General features: G+C 48.9%; 36 non-coding genes across 36 annotated transcripts; 24 read left to right on the top strand and 12 right to left on the bottom strand.

Annotated features, from left to right (window-relative positions):
• The first annotated feature begins 5 nt into the window (after positions 1-5).
• On the top strand, positions 6-79 carry TRNAN-GUU (transfer RNA asparagine (anticodon GUU)). Its single transcript has one exon. It is a non-coding gene; the product is annotated as a tRNA-Asn (tRNA).
• A 236-nt stretch (positions 80-315) lies between these two features.
• Positions 316-387, top strand: TRNAW-CCA (transfer RNA tryptophan (anticodon CCA)). The gene has a single exon. It is a non-coding gene; the product is annotated as a tRNA-Trp (tRNA).
• A 71-nt stretch (positions 388-458) lies between these two features.
• TRNAG-GCC (transfer RNA glycine (anticodon GCC)) lies at positions 459-529 on the bottom strand. Its single transcript has one exon. It is a non-coding gene; the product is annotated as a tRNA-Gly (tRNA).
• Positions 530-1,690: 1,161 nt separating this feature from the next.
• On the top strand, positions 1,691-1,764 carry TRNAN-GUU (transfer RNA asparagine (anticodon GUU)). The gene has a single exon. It is a non-coding gene; the product is annotated as a tRNA-Asn (tRNA).
• Positions 1,765-2,000: 236 nt separating this feature from the next.
• TRNAW-CCA (transfer RNA tryptophan (anticodon CCA)) lies at positions 2,001-2,072 on the top strand. The gene has a single exon. It is a non-coding gene; the product is annotated as a tRNA-Trp (tRNA).
• Positions 2,073-2,143: 71 nt separating this feature from the next.
• TRNAG-GCC (transfer RNA glycine (anticodon GCC)) lies at positions 2,144-2,214 on the bottom strand. The gene has a single exon. It is a non-coding gene; the product is annotated as a tRNA-Gly (tRNA).
• Positions 2,215-3,359: 1,145 nt separating this feature from the next.
• TRNAN-GUU (transfer RNA asparagine (anticodon GUU)) lies at positions 3,360-3,433 on the top strand. Its single transcript has one exon. It is a non-coding gene; the product is annotated as a tRNA-Asn (tRNA).
• A 228-nt stretch (positions 3,434-3,661) lies between these two features.
• On the top strand, positions 3,662-3,733 carry TRNAW-CCA (transfer RNA tryptophan (anticodon CCA)). Its single transcript has one exon. It is a non-coding gene; the product is annotated as a tRNA-Trp (tRNA).
• A 71-nt stretch (positions 3,734-3,804) lies between these two features.
• On the bottom strand, positions 3,805-3,875 carry TRNAG-GCC (transfer RNA glycine (anticodon GCC)). The gene has a single exon. It is a non-coding gene; the product is annotated as a tRNA-Gly (tRNA).
• A 1,145-nt stretch (positions 3,876-5,020) lies between these two features.
• On the top strand, positions 5,021-5,094 carry TRNAN-GUU (transfer RNA asparagine (anticodon GUU)). The gene has a single exon. It is a non-coding gene; the product is annotated as a tRNA-Asn (tRNA).
• A 236-nt stretch (positions 5,095-5,330) lies between these two features.
• On the top strand, positions 5,331-5,402 carry TRNAW-CCA (transfer RNA tryptophan (anticodon CCA)). Its single transcript has one exon. It is a non-coding gene; the product is annotated as a tRNA-Trp (tRNA).
• Positions 5,403-5,473: 71 nt separating this feature from the next.
• On the bottom strand, positions 5,474-5,544 carry TRNAG-GCC (transfer RNA glycine (anticodon GCC)). Its single transcript has one exon. It is a non-coding gene; the product is annotated as a tRNA-Gly (tRNA).
• Positions 5,545-6,705: 1,161 nt separating this feature from the next.
• On the top strand, positions 6,706-6,779 carry TRNAN-GUU (transfer RNA asparagine (anticodon GUU)). Its single transcript has one exon. It is a non-coding gene; the product is annotated as a tRNA-Asn (tRNA).
• Positions 6,780-7,007: 228 nt separating this feature from the next.
• TRNAW-CCA (transfer RNA tryptophan (anticodon CCA)) lies at positions 7,008-7,079 on the top strand. Its single transcript has one exon. It is a non-coding gene; the product is annotated as a tRNA-Trp (tRNA).
• Positions 7,080-7,150: 71 nt separating this feature from the next.
• TRNAG-GCC (transfer RNA glycine (anticodon GCC)) lies at positions 7,151-7,221 on the bottom strand. The gene has a single exon. It is a non-coding gene; the product is annotated as a tRNA-Gly (tRNA).
• Positions 7,222-8,366: 1,145 nt separating this feature from the next.
• On the top strand, positions 8,367-8,440 carry TRNAN-GUU (transfer RNA asparagine (anticodon GUU)). Its single transcript has one exon. It is a non-coding gene; the product is annotated as a tRNA-Asn (tRNA).
• Positions 8,441-8,676: 236 nt separating this feature from the next.
• Positions 8,677-8,748, top strand: TRNAW-CCA (transfer RNA tryptophan (anticodon CCA)). Its single transcript has one exon. It is a non-coding gene; the product is annotated as a tRNA-Trp (tRNA).
• Positions 8,749-8,819: 71 nt separating this feature from the next.
• On the bottom strand, positions 8,820-8,890 carry TRNAG-GCC (transfer RNA glycine (anticodon GCC)). The gene has a single exon. It is a non-coding gene; the product is annotated as a tRNA-Gly (tRNA).
• A 1,161-nt stretch (positions 8,891-10,051) lies between these two features.
• On the top strand, positions 10,052-10,125 carry TRNAN-GUU (transfer RNA asparagine (anticodon GUU)). The gene has a single exon. It is a non-coding gene; the product is annotated as a tRNA-Asn (tRNA).
• Positions 10,126-10,338: 213 nt separating this feature from the next.
• Positions 10,339-10,410, top strand: TRNAW-CCA (transfer RNA tryptophan (anticodon CCA)). Its single transcript has one exon. It is a non-coding gene; the product is annotated as a tRNA-Trp (tRNA).
• A 71-nt stretch (positions 10,411-10,481) lies between these two features.
• On the bottom strand, positions 10,482-10,552 carry TRNAG-GCC (transfer RNA glycine (anticodon GCC)). Its single transcript has one exon. It is a non-coding gene; the product is annotated as a tRNA-Gly (tRNA).
• A 1,161-nt stretch (positions 10,553-11,713) lies between these two features.
• TRNAN-GUU (transfer RNA asparagine (anticodon GUU)) lies at positions 11,714-11,787 on the top strand. The gene has a single exon. It is a non-coding gene; the product is annotated as a tRNA-Asn (tRNA).
• A 236-nt stretch (positions 11,788-12,023) lies between these two features.
• TRNAW-CCA (transfer RNA tryptophan (anticodon CCA)) lies at positions 12,024-12,095 on the top strand. The gene has a single exon. It is a non-coding gene; the product is annotated as a tRNA-Trp (tRNA).
• A 71-nt stretch (positions 12,096-12,166) lies between these two features.
• Positions 12,167-12,237, bottom strand: TRNAG-GCC (transfer RNA glycine (anticodon GCC)). Its single transcript has one exon. It is a non-coding gene; the product is annotated as a tRNA-Gly (tRNA).
• A 1,145-nt stretch (positions 12,238-13,382) lies between these two features.
• Positions 13,383-13,456, top strand: TRNAN-GUU (transfer RNA asparagine (anticodon GUU)). Its single transcript has one exon. It is a non-coding gene; the product is annotated as a tRNA-Asn (tRNA).
• Positions 13,457-13,684: 228 nt separating this feature from the next.
• TRNAW-CCA (transfer RNA tryptophan (anticodon CCA)) lies at positions 13,685-13,756 on the top strand. Its single transcript has one exon. It is a non-coding gene; the product is annotated as a tRNA-Trp (tRNA).
• A 71-nt stretch (positions 13,757-13,827) lies between these two features.
• Positions 13,828-13,898, bottom strand: TRNAG-GCC (transfer RNA glycine (anticodon GCC)). Its single transcript has one exon. It is a non-coding gene; the product is annotated as a tRNA-Gly (tRNA).
• A 1,145-nt stretch (positions 13,899-15,043) lies between these two features.
• Positions 15,044-15,117, top strand: TRNAN-GUU (transfer RNA asparagine (anticodon GUU)). The gene has a single exon. It is a non-coding gene; the product is annotated as a tRNA-Asn (tRNA).
• A 236-nt stretch (positions 15,118-15,353) lies between these two features.
• Positions 15,354-15,425, top strand: TRNAW-CCA (transfer RNA tryptophan (anticodon CCA)). The gene has a single exon. It is a non-coding gene; the product is annotated as a tRNA-Trp (tRNA).
• A 71-nt stretch (positions 15,426-15,496) lies between these two features.
• On the bottom strand, positions 15,497-15,567 carry TRNAG-GCC (transfer RNA glycine (anticodon GCC)). Its single transcript has one exon. It is a non-coding gene; the product is annotated as a tRNA-Gly (tRNA).
• Positions 15,568-16,728: 1,161 nt separating this feature from the next.
• TRNAN-GUU (transfer RNA asparagine (anticodon GUU)) lies at positions 16,729-16,802 on the top strand. The gene has a single exon. It is a non-coding gene; the product is annotated as a tRNA-Asn (tRNA).
• Positions 16,803-17,038: 236 nt separating this feature from the next.
• TRNAR-CCG (transfer RNA arginine (anticodon CCG)) lies at positions 17,039-17,110 on the top strand. Its single transcript has one exon. It is a non-coding gene; the product is annotated as a tRNA-Arg (tRNA).
• Positions 17,111-17,181: 71 nt separating this feature from the next.
• TRNAG-GCC (transfer RNA glycine (anticodon GCC)) lies at positions 17,182-17,252 on the bottom strand. The gene has a single exon. It is a non-coding gene; the product is annotated as a tRNA-Gly (tRNA).
• Positions 17,253-18,397: 1,145 nt separating this feature from the next.
• Positions 18,398-18,471, top strand: TRNAN-GUU (transfer RNA asparagine (anticodon GUU)). Its single transcript has one exon. It is a non-coding gene; the product is annotated as a tRNA-Asn (tRNA).
• A 236-nt stretch (positions 18,472-18,707) lies between these two features.
• On the top strand, positions 18,708-18,779 carry TRNAW-CCA (transfer RNA tryptophan (anticodon CCA)). The gene has a single exon. It is a non-coding gene; the product is annotated as a tRNA-Trp (tRNA).
• A 71-nt stretch (positions 18,780-18,850) lies between these two features.
• Positions 18,851-18,921, bottom strand: TRNAG-GCC (transfer RNA glycine (anticodon GCC)). The gene has a single exon. It is a non-coding gene; the product is annotated as a tRNA-Gly (tRNA).
• Between the last annotated feature and the right edge of the window lie 433 nt (positions 18,922-19,354).

The following is a 19,354-nucleotide window of genomic DNA, read 5'->3' as shown; positions in this document are numbered from 1 at the left end:
CAATAGTCTCTGTGGCGCAATCGGTTAGCGCGTTCGGCTGTTAACCGAAAGGTTGGTGGTTCAAGCCCACCCAGGGACGTAGCCTTTTGTCTGCATGAAACACAGATACGTACCTTTGCTCTTTCCTGCGTGCGATCCTTTCCCTGAATAGTTCAATCCTCAGCGTTCTCACTGCACCTGCAGTCAATTTCAATAATTAGGATAGAAAACAAAAGGCCAAGCCCTGTAATACAACCGTAGGCATATAAGCAGAGGAAAATAAGTCAAAAGGCCCACAGCATTTGTTCATCTGGCATCGAAGGCTGCAAGTGTAAGGACCTCGTGGCGCAACGGTAGCGCGTCTGACTCCAGATCAGAAGGTTGCGTGTTCAAATCACGTCGGGGTCACTGCTTACCATTTTATTCCCCACTGAGTTCATATATATCATTTCGAAAACAAAGTCAAAAGAAAGCAACCTTGCATTGGCCGGGAATCGAACCCGGGCCTCCCGTGTGGCAGGCGAGAATTCTACCACTGAACCACCAATGCTTCACATGGTGTGTTCACAGCAAGAGCTCTGTCCAAGACAGTGGTCAGGTTCACACACTTAAATTGTACACATATGAACAAAGTGTGCGCAGCAGACATGATAACGCCAATGTTTCACATGATGATGGCAAGAATCAGATGCAGGAGACTATAAGTAATAATGTCTTTGCATTTGCTGAGGTCACTGGCTTGGTACTAGAGTTGTGGTTATCAGGGCATGATGGCAGGCTGCTCCTGACAGAAGTGGCTCACAGAATGCACCCGCCAGATCACCAGCACTATTGTGTTTGAGATCATGTCACTGAACTCTCCTCCTGGAAAATCATTCCCACTGGCTTTGCCAGATTCTGTGTCCTCCCCAAAATGCTGGGGTGAAACGGGCAGAGTTCTGCGCCCTGCGCCCCTTTACGCGTCCCTAACGCCATCCCAACGCGCCCTGGTCGGGCACAGCCCTAGTCGGGCTTAGATCACTGGAGCCTCTGGAGATCAAGAACCCTGGAAGCCTAGGGTCAGGCCTATTGCAGAGGCATCTTGTGCCTGGCCATTCCGGGATTGTTGTGTTTCAGGGCCTAGCCATCAATACTCCTGGGATTTCTTTCCATGAGAACCCTCATGTCCCTGTCCTCCCACAAGCCCGAGCTTTTATGTAAAATAAAGTGTGCTCTGTGGGCCTTCCCCTATGTGCTCTCTGCCTAATCTCTTTCTCCCAAGCTGAGCTCTGCAGGTAAATGTATCTATCTGACTGAGGGGCTAGGGAGGGCCTTTCCCAGCAGTCTTACAAGCCAAGAGTTCAGAGAAAGCACCTGCTCTGGGAAGGAGACTCTGCTCACAGAGAAGACAAGTCCAACATAACACAGTGAAGATGGGATGGGCAAGACACACGCCTCACGGGCTGATAGCACGCAAACAGAGGAGCAGGGAGCTACGCTAAGCAGGCAAAGAGAAAAGTCATGTATGAGTCTCATGCACTGTGACCGGTAGTAATACTGGCTCTAACACCATTAGACAGTAGTCTACACATCATAAATTACAACAGTAACAAGACACTAAGCAAATGACAAATGCTGTATGGCATAAAGACGCCTTATATAATACAAGCTCCAGGCAGGCGCACACATGTCAAGACATATATTGAGTCTCAGGAAATGTATACAGTCAATAGTCTCTGTGGCGCAATCGGTTAGCGCGTTCGGCTGTTAACCGAAAGGTTGGTGGTTCAAGCCCACCCAGGGACGTAGCCTTTTGTCTGCATGAAACACAGATACGTACCTTTGCTCTTTCCTGCGTGCGATCCTTTCCCTGAATAGTTCAATCCTCAGCGTTCTCACTGCACCTGCAGTCAATTTCAATAATTAGGATAGAAAACAAAAGGCCAAGCCCTGTAATACAACCGTAGGCATATAAGCAGAGGAAAATAAGTCAAAAGGCCCACAGCATTTGATCATCTGGCATCGAAGGCTGCAAGTGTAAGGACCTCGTGGCGCAACGGTAGCGCGTCTGACTCCAGATCAGAAGGTTGCGTGTTCAAATCACGTCGGGGTCACTGCTTACCATTTTATTCCCCACTGAGTTCATATATATCATTTCGAAAACAAAGTCAAAAGAAAGCAACCTTGCATTGGCCGGGAATCGAACCCGGGCCTCCCGCGTGGCAGGCGAGAATTCTACCACTGAACCACCAATGCTTCACATGGTGTGTTCACAGCAAGAGCTCTGTCCAAGACAGTGGTCAGGTTCACACACTTAAATTGTACACATATGAACAAAGTGTGCGCAGCAGACATGATAACGCCAACGTTTCACATGATGATGGCAAGAATCAGATGCAGGAGACTATAAGTAATAATGTCTTTGCATTTGCTGAGGTCACTGGCTTGGTACTAGAGTTGTGGTTATCAGGGCATGATGGCAGGCTGCTCCTGACAGAAGTGGCTCACAGAATGCACCCGCCAGATCACCAGCACTATTGTGTTTCAGATCATGTCACTGAACTCTCCTCCTGGAAAATCCTTCCCACTGGCTTTGCCAGTTTCTGTGTCCTCCCCAAAATGCTGGGGTGAAACGGGCAGAGTTCTGCGCCCTGCGCCCCTTTACGCGTCCCTAATGCCATCCCAACGCGCCCTGGTCGGGCTTAGATCACTGGAGCCTCTGGAGATCAAGAACTCCGGAAGCCTAGGGTCAGGCCTATTGCAGAGGCATCTTGTGCCTGGCCATTCCGGGATTGTTGTGTTTCAGGGCCTAGCCATCAATACTCCTGGGATTTCTTTCCAGGAGAACCCTCATGTCCCTGTCCTCCCACAAGCCCGAGCTTTTATGTAAAATAAAGTGTGCTCTGTGGGCCTTCCCCTATGTGCTCTCTGCCTAATCTCTTTCTCCCAAGCTGAGCTCTGCAGGTAAATGTATCTATCTGACTGAGGGGCTAGGGAGGGCCTTTCCCAGCAGTCTTACAAGCCAAGAGTTCAGAGAAAGCACCTGCTCTGGGAAGGAGACTCTGCTCACAGAGAAGACAAGTCCAACATAACACAGTGAAGATGGGATGGGCAAGACACACGCCTCACGGGCTGGTAGCACGCAAACAGAGGAGCAGGGAGCTACGCTAAGCAGGCAAAGAGAAAAGTCATGTATGAGTCTCATGCACTGTGACCGGTAGTAATACTGGCTCTAACACCATTAGACAGTAGTCTACACATCATAAATTACAACAGTAACAAGACACTAAGCAAATGACAAATGCTGTATGGCATAAAGACGCCTTATATAATACAAGCTCCAAGCAGGCGCACACATGTCAAGACATATATTGAGTCTCAGGAAATGTATACAGTCAATAGTCTCTGTGGCGCAATCGGTTAGCGCGTTCGGCTGTTAACCGAAAGGTTGGTGGTTCAAGCCCACCCAGGGACGTTGCCTTTTGTCTGCATGAAACACAGATTTGCTCTTTCCTGCGTGCGATCCTTTCCCTGAATAGTTCAATCCTCAGCGTTCTCACTGCACCTGCAGTCAATTTCAATAATTAGGATAGAAAACAAAAGGCCAAGCCCTGTAATACAACCGTAGGCATATAAGCAGAGGAAAATAAGTCAAAAGGCCCACAGCATTTGTTCATCTGGCATCGAAGGCTGCAAGTGTAAGGACCTCGTGGCGCAACGGTAGCGCGTCTGACTCCAGATCAGAAGGTTGCGTGTTCAAATCACGTCGGGGTCACTGCTTACCATTTTATTCCCCACTGAGTTCATATATATCATTTCGAAAACAAAGTCAAAAGAAAGCAACATTGCATTGGCCGGGAATCGAACCCAGGCCTCCCACGTGGCAGGCGAGAATTCTACCACTGAACCACCAATGCTTCACATGGTGTGTTCATAGGCAGAGCTCTGTCCAAGACAGTGGTCAGGTTCACACACTTAAATTGTACACATATGAACAAAGTGTGCGCAGCAGACATGATAACGCCAACGTTTCACATGATGATGGCAAGAATCAGATGCAGGAGACTATAAGTAATAATGTCTTTGCATTTGCTGAGGTCACTGGCTTGGTACTAGAGTTGTGGTTATCAGGGCATGATGGCAGGCTGCTCCTGACAGAAGTGGCTCACAGAATGCACCCGCCAGATCACCAGCACTATTGTGTTTCAGATCATGTCACTGAAGTCTCCTCCTGGAAAATCCTTCCCACTGGCTTTGCCAGATTCTGTGTCCTCCCCAAAATGCTGGGGTGAAACGGGCAGAGTTCTGCGCCCTGCGCCCCTTTACGCGTCCCTAATGCCATCCCAACGCGCCCTGGTCGGGCTTAGATCACTGGAGCCTCTGGAGATCAAGAACTCCGGAAGCCTAGGGTCAGGCCTTTTGCAGAGGCATCTTGTGCCTGGCCATTCCGGGATTGTTGTGTTTCAGGGCCTAGCCATCAATACTCCTGGGATTTCTTTCCAGGAGAACCCTCATGTCCCTGTCCTCCCACAAGCCCGAGCTTTTATGTAAAATAAAGTGTGCTCTGTGGGCCTTCCCCTATGTGCTCTCTGCCTAATCTCTTTCTCCCAAGCTGAGCTCTGCAGGTAAATGTATCTATCTGACTGAGGGGCTAGGGAGGGCCTTTCCCAGCAGTCTTACAAGCCAAGAGTTCAGAGAAAGCACCTGCTCTGGGAAGGAGACTCTGCTCACAGAGAAGACAAGTCCAACATAACACAGTGAAGATGGGATGGGCAAGACACACGCCTCACGGGCTGGTAGCACGCAAACAGAGGAGCAGGGAGCTACGCTAAGCAGGCAAAGAGAAAAGGCATGTATGAGTCTCATGCACTGTGACCGGTAGTAATACTGGCTCTAACACCATTAGACAGTAGTCTACACATCATAAATTACAACAGTAACAAGACACTAAGCAAATGACAAATGCTGTATGGCATAAAGACGCCTTATATAATACAAGCTCCAAGCAGGCGCACACATGTCAAGACATATATTGAGTCTCAGGAAATGTATACAGTCAATAGTCTCTGTGGCGCAATCGGTTAGAGCGTTCGGCTGTTAACCGAAAGGTTGGTGGTTCAAGCCCACCCAGGGACGTAGCCTTTTGTCTGCATGAAACACAGATACGTACCTTTGCTCTTTCCTGCGTGCGATCCTTTCCCTGAATAGTTCAATCCTCAGCGTTCTCACTGCACCTGCAGTCAATTTCAATAATTAGGATAGAAAACAAAAGGCCAAGCCCTGTAATACAACCGTAGGCATATAAGCAGAGGAAAATAAGTCAAAAGGCCCACAGCATTTGTTCATCTGGCATCAAAGGCTGCAAGTGTAAGGACCTCGTGGCGCAACGGTAGCGCGTCTGACTCCAGATCAGAAGGTTGCGTGTTCAAATCACGTCGGGGTCACTGCTTACCATTTTATTCCCCACTGAGTTCATATATATCATTTCGAAAACAAAGTCAAAAGAAAGCAACCTTGCATTGGCCGGGAATCGAACCCGGGCCTCCCTCGTGGCAGGCGAGAATTCTACCACTGAACCACCAATGCTTCACATGGTGTGTTCACAGCAAGAGCTCTGTCCAAGACAGTGGTCAGGTTCACACACTTAAATTGTACACATATGAACAAAGTGTGCGCAGCAGACATGATAACGCCAACGTTTCACATGATGATGGCAAGAATCAGATGCAGGAGACTATAAGTAATAATGTCTTTGCATTTGCTGAGGTCACTGGCTTGGTACTAGAGTTGTGGTTATCAGGGCATGATGGCAGGCTGCTCCTGACAGAAGTGGCTCACAGAATGCACCCGCCAGATAACCAGCACTATTGTGTTTCAGATCATGTCACTGAACTCTCCTCCTGGAAAATCCTTCCCACTGGCTTTGCCAGATTCTGTGTCCTCCCCAAAATGCTGGGGTGAAACGGGCAGAGTTCTGCGCCCTGCGCCCCTTTACGCGTCCCTAACGCCATCCCAACGCGCCCTGGTCGGGCACAGCCCTGGTCGGGCTTAGATCACTGGAGCCTCTGGAGATCAAGAACTCCGGAAGCCTAGGGTCAGGCCTATTGCAGAGGCATCTTGTGCCTGGCCATTCCGGGATTGTTGTGTTTCAGGGCCTAGCCATCAATACTCCTGGGATTTCTTTCCATGAGAACCCTCATGTCCCTGTCCTCCCACAAGCCCGAGCTTTTATGTAAAATAAAGTGTGCTCTGTGGGCCTTCCCCTATGTGCTCTCTGCCTAATCTCTTTCTCCCAAGCTGAGCTCTGCAGGTAAATGTATCTATCTGACTGAGGGGCTAGGGAGGGCCTTTCCCAGCAGTCTTACAAGCCAAGAGTTCAGAGAAAGCACCTGCTCTGGGAAGGAGACTCTGCTCACAGAGAAGACAAGTCCAACATAACACAGTGAAGATGGGATGGGCAAGACACACGCCTCACGGGCTGGTAGCACGCAAACAGAGGAGCAGGGAGCTACGCTAAGCAGGCAAAGAGAAAAGTCATGTATGAGTCTCATGCACTGTGACCGGTAGTAATACTGGCTCTAACACCATTAGACAGTAGTCTACACATCATAAATTACAACAGTAACAAGACACTAAGCAAATGACAAATGCTGTATGGCATAAAGACGCCTTATATAATACAAGCTCCAAGCAGGCGCACACATGTCAAGACATATATTGAGTCTCAGGAAATGTATACAGTCAATAGTCTCTGTGGCGCAATCGGTTAGCGCGTTCGGCTGTTAACCGAAAGGTTGGTGGTTCAAGCCCACCCAGGGACGTTGCCTTTTGTCTGCATGAAACACAGATTTGCTCTTTCCTGCGTGCGATCCTTTCCCTGAATAGTTCAATCCTCAGCGTTCTCACTGCACCTGCAGTCAATTTCAATAATTAGGATAGAAAACAAAAGGCCAAGCCCTGTAATACAACCGTAGGCATATAAGCAGAGGAAAATAAGTCAAAAGGCCCACAGCATTTGTTCATCTGGCATCGAAGGCTGCAAGTGTAAGGACCTCGTGGCGCAACGGTAGCGCGTCTGACTCCAGATCAGAAGGTTGCGTGTTCAAATCACGTCGGGGTCACTGCTTACCATTTTATTCCCCACTGAGTTCATATATATCATTTCGAAAACAAAGTCAAAAGAAAGCAACATTGCATTGGCCGGGAATCGAACCCAGGCCTCCCACGTGGCAGGCGAGAATTCTACCACTGAACCACCAATGCTTCACATGGTGTGTTCATAGGCAGAGCTCTGTCCAAGACAGTGGTCAGGTTCACACACTTAAATTGTACACATATGAACAAAGTGTGCGCAGCAGACATGATAACGCCAACGTTTCACATGATGATGGCAAGAATCAGATGCAGGAGACTATAAGTAATAATGTCTTTGCATTTGCTGAGGTCACTGGCTTGGTACTAGAGTTGTGGTTATCAGGGCATGATGGCAGGCTGCTCCTGACAGAAGTGGCTCACAGAATGCACCCGCCAGATCACCAGCACTATTGTGTTTCAGATCATGTCACTGAAGTCTCCTCCTGGAAAATCCTTCCCACTGGCTTTGCCAGATTCTGTGTCCTCCCCAAAATGCTGGGGTGAAACGGGCAGAGTTCTGCGCCCTGCGCCCCTTTACGCGTCCCTAATGCCATCCCAACGCGCCCTGGTCGGGCTTAGATCACTGGAGCCTCTGGAGATCAAGAACTCCGGAAGCCTAGGGTCAGGCCTTTTGCAGAGGCATCTTGTGCCTGGCCATTCCGGGATTGTTGTGTTTCAGGGCCTAGCCATCAATACTCCTGGGATTTCTTTCCAGGAGAACCCTCATGTCCCTGTCCTCCCACAAGCCCGAGCTTTTATGTAAAATAAAGTGTGCTCTGTGGGCCTTCCCCTATGTGCTCTCTGCCTAATCTCTTTCTCCCAAGCTGAGCTCTGCAGGTAAATGTATCTATCTGACTGAGGGGCTAGGGAGGGCCTTTCCCAGCAGTCTTACAAGCCAAGAGTTCAGAGAAAGCACCTGCTCTGGGAAGGAGACTCTGCTCACAGAGAAGACAAGTCCAACATAACACAGTGAAGATGGGATGGGCAAGACACACGCCTCACGGGCTGGTAGCACGCAAACAGAGGAGCAGGGAGCTACGCTAAGCAGGCAAAGAGAAAAGGCATGTATGAGTCTCATGCACTGTGACCGGTAGTAATACTGGCTCTAACACCATTAGACAGTAGTCTACACATCATAAATTACAACAGTAACAAGACACTAAGCAAATGACAAATGCTGTATGGCATAAAGACGCCTTATATAATACAAGCTCCAAGCAGGCGCACACATGTCAAGACATATATTGAGTCTCAGGAAATGTATACAGTCAATAGTCTCTGTGGCGCAATCGGTTAGAGCGTTCGGCTGTTAACCGAAAGGTTGGTGGTTCAAGCCCACCCAGGGACGTAGCCTTTTGTCTGCATGAAACACAGATACGTACCTTTGCTCTTTCCTGCGTGCGATCCTTTCCCTGAATAGTTCAATCCTCAGCGTTCTCACTGCACCTGCAGTCAATTTCAATAATTAGGATAGAAAACAAAAGGCCAAGCCCTGTAATACAACCGTAGGCATATAAGCAGAGGAAAATAAGTCAAAAGGCCCACAGCATTTGTTCATCTGGCATCAAAGGCTGCAAGTGTAAGGACCTCGTGGCGCAACGGTAGCGCGTCTGACTCCAGATCAGAAGGTTGCGTGTTCAAATCACGTCGGGGTCACTGCTTACCATTTTATTCCCCACTGAGTTCATATATATCATTTCGAAAACAAAGTCAAAAGAAAGCAACCTTGCATTGGCCGGGAATCGAACCCGGGCCTCCCTCGTGGCAGGCGAGAATTCTACCACTGAACCACCAATGCTTCACATGGTGTGTTCACAGCAAGAGCTCTGTCCAAGACAGTGGTCAGGTTCACACACTTAAATTGTACACATATGAACAAAGTGTGCGCAGCAGACATGATAACGCCAACGTTTCACATGATGATGGCAAGAATCAGATGCAGGAGACTATAAGTAATAATGTCTTTGCATTTGCTGAGGTCACTGGCTTGGTACTAGAGTTGTGGTTATCAGGGCATGATGGCAGGCTGCTCCTGACAGAAGTGGCTCACAGAATGCACCCGCCAGATAACCAGCACTATTGTGTTTCAGATCATGTCACTGAACTCTCCTCCTGGAAAATCCTTCCCACTGGCTTTGCCAGATTCTGTGTCCTCCCCAAAATGCTGGGGTGAAACGGGCAGAGTTCTGCGCCCTGCGCCCCTTTACGCGTCCCTAACGCCATCCCAACGCGCCCTGGTCGGGCACAGCCCTGGTCGGGCTTAGATCACTGGAGCCTCTGGAGATCAAGAACTCCGGAAGCCTAGGGTCAGGCCTATTGCAGAGGCATCTTGTGCCTGGCCATTCCGGGATTGTTGTGTTTCAGGGCCTAGCCATCAATACTCCTGGGATTTCTTTCCATGAGAACCCTCATGTCCCTGTCCTCCCACAAGCCCGAGCTTTTATGTAAAATAAAGTGTGCTCTGTGGGCCTTCCCCTATGTGCTCTCTGCCTAATCTCTTTCTCCCAAGCTGAGCTCTGCAGGTAAATGTATCTATCTGACTGAGGGGCTAGGGAGGGCCTTTCCCAGCAGTCTTACAAGCCAAGAGTTCAGAGAAAGCACCTGCTCTGGGAAGGAGACTCTGCTCACAGAGAAGACAAGTCCAACATAACACAGTGAAGATGGGATGGGCAAGACACACGCCTCACGGGCTGGTAGCACGCAAACAGAGGAGCAGGGAGCTACGCTAAGCAGGCAAAGAGAAAAGTCATGTATGAGTCTCATGCACTGTGACCGGTAGTAATACTGGCTCTAACACCATTAGACAGTAGTCTACACATCATAAATTACAACAGTAACAAGACACTAAGCAAATGACAAATGCTGTATGGCATAAAGACGCCTTATATAATACAAGCTCCAGGCAGGCGCACACATGTCAAGACATATATTGAGTCTCAGGAAATGTATACAGTCAATAGTCTCTGTGGCGCAATCGGTTAGCGCGTTCGGCTGTTAACCGAAAGGTTGGTGGTTCAAGCTCACCCAGGGACGTAGCCTTGTACCTTTGCTCTTTCCTGCGTGCGATCCTTTCCCTGAATAGTTCAATCCTCAGCGTTCTCACTGCACCTGCAGTCAATTTCAATAATTAGGATAGAATACAAAAGGCCAAGCCCTGTAATACAACCGTAGGCATATAAGCAGAGGAAAATAAGTCAAAAGGCCCACAGCATTTGTTCATCTGGCATCGAAGGCTGCAAGTGTAAGGACCTCGTGGCGCAACGGTAGCGCGTCTGACTCCAGATCAGAAGGTTGCGTGTTCAAATCACGTCGGGGTCACTGCTTACCGTTTTATTCCCCACTGAGTTCATATATATCATTTCGAAAACAAAGTCAAAAGAAAGCAACCTTGCATTGGCCGGGAATCGAACCCGGGCCTCCCGCGTGGCAGGCGAGAATTCTACCACTGAACCACCAATGCTTCACATGGTGTGTTCACAGCAAGAGCTCTGTCCAAGACAGTGGTCAGGTTCACACACTTAAATTGTACACATATGAACAAAGTGTGCGCAGCAGACATGATAACGCCAACGTTTCACATGATGATGGCAAGAATCAGATGCAGGAGACTATAAGTAATAATGTCTTTGCATTTGCTGAGGTCACTGGCTTGGTACTAGAGTTGTGGTTATCAGGGCATGATGGCAGGCTGCTCCTGACAGAAGTGGCTCACAGAATGCACCCGCCAGATCACCAGCACTATTGTGTTTCAGATCATGTCACTGAACTCTCCTCCTGGAAAATCCTTCCCACTGGCTTTGCCAGATTCTGTGTCCTCCCCAAAATGCTGGGGTGAAACGGGCAGAGTTCTGCGCCCTGCGCCCCTTTACGCGTCCCTAACGCCATCCCAACGCGCCCTGGTCGGGCACAGCCCTGATCGGGCTTAGATCACTGGAGCCTCTGGAGATCAAGAACTCCGGAAGCCTAGGGTCAGGCCTATTGCAGAGGCATCTTGTGCCTGGCCATTCCGGGATTGTTGTGTTTCAGGGCCTAGCCATCAGTACTCCTGGGATTTCTTTCCATGAGAACCCTCATGTCCCTGTCCTCCCACAAGCCCGAGCTTTTATGTAAAATAAAGTGTGCTCTGTGGGCCTTCCCCTATGTGCTCTCTGCCTAATCTCTTTCTCCCAAGCTGAGCTCTGCAGGTAAATGTATCTATCTGACTGAGGGGCTAGGGAGGGCCTTTCCCAGCAGTCTTACAAGCCAAGAGTTCAGAGAAAGCACCTGCTCTGGGAAGGAGACTCTGCTCACAGAGAAGACAAGTCCAACATAACACAGTGAAGATGGGATGGGCAAGACACACGCCTCACGGGCTGGTAGCACGCAAACAGAGGAGCAGGGAGCTACGCTAAGCAGGCAAAGAGAAAAGTCATGTATGAGTCTCATGCACTGTGACCGGTAGTAATACTGGCTCTAACACCATTAGACAGTAGTCTACACATCATAAATTACAACAGTAACAAGACACTAAGCAAATGACAAATGCTGTATGGCATAAAGACGCCTTATATAATACAAGCTCCAGGCAGGCGCACACATGTCAAGACATATATTGAGTCTCAGGAAATGTATACAGTCAATAGTCTCTGTGGCGCAATCGGTTAGCGCGTTCGGCTGTTAACCGAAAGGTTGGTGGTTCAAGCCCACCCAGGGACGTAGCCTTTTGTCTGCATGAAACACAGATACGTACCTTTGCTCTTTCCTGCGTGCGATCCTTTCCCTGAATAGTTCAATCCTCAGCGTTCTCACTGCACCTGCAGTCAATTTCAATAATTAGGATAGAAAACAAAAGGCCAAGCCCTGTAATACAACTTTAGGCATATAAGCAGAGGAAAATAAGTCAAAAGGCCCACAGCATTTGTTCATCTGGCATCGAAGGCTGCAAGTGTAAGGACCTCGTGGCGCAACGGTAGCGCGTCTGACTCCAGATCAGAAGGTTGCGTGTTCAAATTACGTCGGGGTCACTGCTTACCATTTTATTCCCCACTGAGTTCATATATATCATTTCGAAAACAAAGTCAAAAGAAAGCAACCTTGCATTGGCCGGGAATCGAACCCGGGCCTCCCGCGTGGCAGGCGAGAATTCTACCACTGAACCACCAATGCTTCACATGGTGTGTTCACAGCAAGAGCTCTGTCCAAGACAGTGGTCAGGTTCACACACTTAAATTGTACACATATGAACAAAGTGTGCGCAGCAGACATGATAACGCCAACGTTTCACATGATGATGGCAAGAATCAGATGCAGGAGACTATAAGTAATAATGTCTTTGCATTTGCTGAGGTCACTGGCTTGGTACTAGAGTTGTGGTTATCAGGGCATGATGGCAGGCTGCTCCTGACAGAAGTGGCTCACAGAATGCACCCGCCAGATCACCAGCACTATTGTGTTTCAGATCATGTCACTGAACTCTCCTCCTGGAAAATCCTTCCCACTGGCTTTGCCAGTTTCTGTGTCCTCCCCAAAATGCTGGGGTGAAACGGGCAGAGTTCTGCGCCCTGCGCCCCTTTACGCGTCCCTAATGCCATCCCAACGCGCCCTGGTCGGGCTTAGATCACTGGAGCCTCTGGAGATCAAGAACTCCGGAAGCCTAGGGTCAGGCCTATTGCAGAGGCATCTTGTGCCTGGCCATTCCGGGATTGTTGTGTTTCAGGGCCTAGCCATCAATACTCCTGGGATTTCTTTCCAGGAGAACCCTCATGTCCCTGTCCTCCCACAAGCCCGAGCTTTTATGTAAAATAAAGTGTGCTCTGTGGGCCTTCCCCTATGTGCTCTCTGCCTAATCTCTTTCTCCCAAGCTGAGCTCTGCAGGTAAATGTATCTATCTGACTGAGGGGCTAGGGAGGGCCTTTCCCAGCAGTCTTACAAGCCAAGAGTTCAGAGAAAGCACCTGCTCTGGGAAGGAGACTCTGCTCACAGAGAAGACAAGTCCAACATAACACAGTGAAGATGGGATGGGCAAGACACACGCCTCACGGGCTGGTAGCACGCAAACAGAGGAGCAGGGAGCTACGCTAAGCAGGCAAAGAGAAAAGTCATGTATGAGTCTCATGCACTGTGACCGGTAGTAATACTGGCTCTAACACCATTAGACAGTAGTCTACACATCATAAATTACAACAGTAACAAGACACTAAGCAAATGACAAATGCTGTATGGCATAAAGACGCCTTATATAATACAAGCTCCAAGCAGGCGCACACATGTCAAGACATATATTGAGTCTCAGGAAATGTATACAGTCAATAGTCTCTGTGGCGCAATCGGTTAGCGCGTTCGGCTGTTAACCGAAAGGTTGGTGGTTCAAGCCCACCCAGGGACGTTGCCTTTTGTCTGCATGAAACACAGATTTGCTCTTTCCTGCGTGCGATCCTTTCCCTGAATAGTTCAATCCTCAGCGTTCTCACTGCACCTGCAGTCAATTTCAATAATTAGGATAGAAAACAAAAGGCCAAGCCCTGTAATACAACCGTAGGCATATAAGCAGAGGAAAATAAGTCAAAAGGCCCACAGCATTTGTTCATCTGGCATCGAAGGCTGCAAGTGTAAGGACCTCGTGGCGCAACGGTAGCGCGTCTGACTCCAGATCAGAAGGTTGCGTGTTCAAATCACGTCGGGGTCACTGCTTACCATTTTATTCCCCACTGAGTTCATATATATCATTTCGAAAACAAAGTCAAAAGAAAGCAACCTTGCATTGGCCGGGAATCGAACCCAGGCCTCCCACGTGGCAGGCGAGAATTCTACCACTGAACCACCAATGCTTCACATGGTGTGTTCATAGGCAGAGCTCTGTCCAAGACAGTGGTCAGGTTCACACACTTAAATTGTACACATATGAACAAAGTGTGCGCAGCAGACATGATAACGCCAACGTTTCACATGATGATGGCAAGAATCAGATGCAGGAGACTATAAGTAATAATGTCTTTGCATTTGCTGAGGTCACTGGCTTGGTACTAGAGTTGTGGTTATCAGGGCATGATGGCAGGCTGCTCCTGACAGAAGTGGCTCACAGAATGCACCCGCCAGATCACCAGCACTATTGTGTTTCAGATCATGTCACTGAAGTCTCCTCCTGGAAAATCCTTCCCACTGGCTTTGCCAGATTCTGTGTCCTCCCCAAAATGCTGGGGTGAAACGGGCAGAGTTCTGCGCCCTGCGCCCCTTTACGCGTCCCTAATGCCATCCCAACGCGCCCTGGTCGGGCTTAGATCACTGGAGCCTCTGCAGATCAAGAACTCCGGAAGCCTAGGGTCAGGCCTTTTGCAGAGGCATCTTGTGCCTGGCCATTCCGGGATTGTTGTGTTTCAGGGCCTAGCCATCAATACTCCTGGGATTTCTTTCCAGGAGAACCCTCATGTCCCTGTCCTCCCACAAGCCCGAGCTTTTATGTAAAATAAAGTGTGCTCTGTGGGCCTTCCCCTATGTGCTCTCTGCCTAATCTCTTTCTCCCAAGCTGAGCTCTGCAGGTAAATGTATCTATCTGACTGAGGGGCTAGGGAGGGCCTTTCCCAGCAGTCTTACAAGCCAAGAGTTCAGAGAAAGCACCTGCTCTGGGAAGGAGACTCTGCTCACAGAGAAGACAAGTCCAACATAACACAGTGAAGATGGGATGGGCAAGACACACGCCTCACGGGCTGGTAGCACGCAAACAGAGGAGCAGGGAGCTACGCTAAGCAGGCAAAGAGAAAAGTCATGTATGAGTCTCATGCACTGTGACCGGTAGTAATACTGGCTCTAACACCATTAGACAGTAGTCTACACATCATAAATTACAACAGTAACAAGACACTAAGCAAATGACAAATGCTGTATGGCATAAAGACGCCTTATATAATACAAGCTCCAAGCAGGCGCACACATGTCAAGACATATATTGAGTCTCAGGAAATGTATACAGTCAATAGTCTCTGTGGCGCAATCGGTTAGAGCGTTCGGCTGTTAACCGAAAGGTTGGTGGTTCAAGCCCACCCAGGGACGTAGCCTTTTGTCTGCATGAAACACAGATACGTACCTTTGCTCTTTCCTGCGTGCGATCCTTTCCCTGAATAGTTCAATCCTCAGCGTTCTCACTGCACCTGCAGTCAATTTCAATAATTAGGATAGAAAACAAAAGGCCAAGCCCTGTAATACAACCGTAGGCATATAAGCAGAGGAAAATAAGTCAAAAGGCCCACAGCATTTGTTCATCTGGCATCAAAGGCTGCAAGTGTAAGGACCTCGTGGCGCAACGGTAGCGCGTCTGACTCCAGATCAGAAGGTTGCGTGTTCAAATCACGTCGGGGTCACTGCTTACCATTTTATTCCCCACTGAGTTCATATATATCATTTCGAAAACAAAGTCAAAAGAAAGCAACCTTGCATTGGCCGGGAATCGAACCCGGGCCTCCCTCGTGGCAGGCGAGAATTCTACCACTGAACCACCAATGCTTCACATGGTGTGTTCACAGCAAGAGCTCTGTCCAAGACAGTGGTCAGGTTCACACACTTAAATTGTACACATATGAACAAAGTGTGCGCAGCAGACATGATAACGCCAACGTTTCACATGATGATGGCAAGAATCAGATGCAGGAGACTATAAGTAATAATGTCTTTGCATTTGCTGAGGTCACTGGCTTGGTACTAGAGTTGTGGTTATCAGGGCATGATGGCAGGCTGCTCCTGACAGAAGTGGCTCACAGAATGCACCCGCCAGATCACCAGCACTATTGTGTTTCAGATCATGTCACTGAACTCTCCTCCTGGAAAATCCTTCCCACTGGCTTTGCCAGATTCTGTGTCCTCCCCAAAATGCTGGGGTGAAACGGGCAGAGTTCTGCGCCCTGCGCCCCTTTACGCGTCCCTAACGCCATCCCAACGCGCCCTGGTCGGGCACAGCCCTGGTCGGGCTTAGATCACTGGAGCCTCTGGAGATCAAGAACTCCGGAAGCCTAGGGTCAGGCCTATTGCAGAGGCATCTTGTGCCTGGCCATTCCGGGATTGTTGTGTTTCAGGGCCTAGCCATCAATACTCCTGGGATTTCTTTCCATGAGAACCCTCATGTCCCTGTCCTCCCACAAGCCCGAGCTTTTATGTAAAATAAAGTGTGCTCTGTGGGCCTTCCCCTATGTGCTCTCTGCCTAATCTCTTTCTCCCAAGCTGAGCTCTGCAGGTAAATGTATCTATCTGACTGAGGGGCTAGGGAGGGCCTTTCCCAGCAGTCTTACAAGCCAAGAGTTCAGAGAAAGCACCTGCTCTGGGAAGGAGACTCTGCTCACAGAGAAGACAAGTCCAACATAACACAGTGAAGATGGGATGGGCAAGACACACGCCTCACGGGCTGGTAGCACGCAAACAGAGGAGCAGGGAGCTACGCTAAGCAGGCAAAGAGAAAAGTCATGTATGAGTCTCATGCACTGTGACCGGTAGTAATACTGGCTCTAACACCATTAGACAGTAGTCTACACATCATAAATTACAACAGTAACAAGACACTAAGCAAATGACAAATGCTGTATGGCATAAAGACGCCTTATATAATACAAGCTCCAGGCAGGCGCACACATGTCAAGACATATATTGAGTCTCAGGAAATGTATACAGTCAATAGTCTCTGTGGCGCAATCGGTTAGCGCGTTCGGCTGTTAACCGAAAGGTTGGTGGTTCAAGCCCACCCAGGGACGTAGCCTTTTGTCTGCATGAAACACAGATACGTACCTTTGCTCTTTCCTGCGTGCGATCCTTTCCCTGAATAGTTCAATCCTCAGCGTTCTCACTGCACCTGCAGTCAATTTCAATAATTAGGATAGAAAACAAAAGGCCAAGCACTGTAATACAACCTTAGGCATATAAGCAGAGGAAAATAAGTCAAAAGGCCCACAGCATTTGTTCATCTGGCATCGAAGGCTGCAAGTGTAAGGACCTCGTGGCGCAACGGTAGCGCGTCTGACTCCGGATCAGAAGGTTGCGTGTTCAAATTACGTCGGGGTCACTGCTTACCATTTTATTCCCCACTGAGTTCATATATATCATTTCGAAAACAAAGTCAAAAGAAAGCAACCTTGCATTGGCCGGGAATCGAACCCGGGCCTCCCGCGTGGCAGGCGAGAATTCTACCACTGAACCACCAATGCTTCACATGGTGTGTTCACAGCAAGAGCTCTGTCCAAGACAGTGGTCAGGTTCACACACTTAAATTGTACACATATGAACAAAGTGTGCGCAGCAGACATGATAACGCCAACGTTTCACATGATGATGGCAAGAATCAGATGCAGGAGACTATAATTAATAATGTCTTTGCATTTGCTGAGGTCACTGGCTTGGTACTAGAGTTGTGGTTATCAGGGCATGATGGCAGGCTGCTCCTGACAGAAGTGGCTCACAGAATGCACCCGCCAGATCACCAGCACTATTGTGTTTCAGATCATGTCACTGAACTCTCCTCCTGGAAAATCCTTCCCACTGGCTTTGCCAGATTCTGTGTCCTCCCCAAAATTCTGGGGTGAAACGGGCAGAGTTCTGCGCCCTGCGCCCCTTTACGCGTCCCTAATGCCATCCCAACGCGCCCTGGTCGGGCTTAGATCACTGGAGCCTCTGGAGATCAAGAACTCCGGAAGCCTAGGGTCAGGCCTATTGCAGAGGCATCTTGTGCCTGGCCATTCCGGGATTGTTGTGTTTCAGGGCCTAGCCATCAATACTCCTGGGATTTCTTTCCAGGAGAACCCTCATGTCCCTGTCCTCCCACAAGCCCGAGCTTTTATGTAAAATAAAGTGTGCTCTGTGGGCCTTCCCCTATGTGCTCTCTGCCTAATCTCTTTCTCCCAAGCTGAGCTCTGCAGGTAAATGTATCTATCTGACTGAGGGGCTAGGGAGGGCCTTTCCCAGCAGTCTTACAAGCCAAGAGTTCAGAGAAAGCACCTGCTCTGGGAAGGAGACTCTGCTCACAGAGAAGACAAGTCCAACATAACACAGTGAAGATGGGATGGGCAAGACACACGCCTCACGGGCTGGTAGCACGCAAACAGAGGAGCAGGGAGCTACGCTAAGCAGGCAAAGAGAAAAGTCATGTATGAGTCTCATGCACTGTGACCGGTAGTAATACTGGCTCTAACACCATTAGACAGTAGTCTACACATCATAAATTACAACAGTAACAAGACACTAAGCAAATGACAAATGCTGTATGGCATAAAGACGCCTTATATAATACAAGCTCCAGGCAGGCGCACACATGTCAAGACATATATTGAGTCTCAGGAAATGTATACAGTCAATAGTCTCTGTGGCGCAATCGGTTAGCGCGTTCGGCTGTTAACCGAAAGGTTGGTGGTTCAAGCCCACCCAGGGACGTAGCCTTTTGTCTGCATGAAACACAGATACGTACCTTTGCTCTTTCCTGCGTGCGATCCTTTCCCTGAATAGTTCAATCCTCAGCGTTCTCACTGCACCTGCAGTCAATTTCAATAATTAGGATAGAAAACAAAAGGCCAAGCCCTGTAATACAACCGTAGGCATATAAGCAGAGGAAAATAAGTCAAAAGGCCCACAGCATTTGTTCATCTGGCATCGAAGGCTGCAAGTGTAAGGACTTCGTGGCGCAACGGTAGCGCGTCTGACTCCAGATCAGAAGGTTGCGTGTTCAAATCACGTCGGGGTCACTGCTTACCATTTTATTCCCCACTGAGTTCATATATATCATTTCGAAAACAAAGTCAAAAGAAAGCAACCTTGCATTGGCCGGGAATCGAACCCGGGCCTCCCGCGTGGCAGGCGAGAATTCTACCACTGAACCACCAATGCTTCACATGGTGTGTTCACAGCAAGAGCTCTGTCCAAGACAGTGGTCAGGTTCACCCACTTAAATTGTACACATATGAACAAAGTGTGCGCAGCAGACATGATAACGCCAACGTTTCACATGATGATGGCAAGAATCAGATATAGGAGACTATAAGTAATAATGTCTTTGCATTTCCTGAGGTCACTGGCTTGGTACTAGAGTTGTGGTTATCAGGGCATGATGGCAGGCTGCTCCTGACAGAAGTGGCTCACAGAATGCACCCGCCAGATCACCAGCACTATTGTGTTTCAGATCATGTCACTGAACTCTCCTCCTGGAAAATCCTTCCCACTGGCTTTGCCAGATTCTGTGTCCTCCCCAAAATGCTGGGGTGAAACGGGCAGAGTTCTGCGCCCTGCGCCCCTTTACGCGTCCCTAACGCCATCCCAACGC

The sequence above is a fragment of the Lissotriton vulgaris genome, chromosome 1_1 (genome assembly GCF_964263255.1).
Source record: "Lissotriton vulgaris chromosome 1_1, aLisVul1.2, whole genome shotgun sequence".
NCBI classification, from domain to species: Eukaryota; Metazoa; Chordata; class Amphibia; order Caudata; family Salamandridae; genus Lissotriton; species Lissotriton vulgaris.
This window is presented reverse-complemented; position numbering and strand designations above follow the sequence as displayed.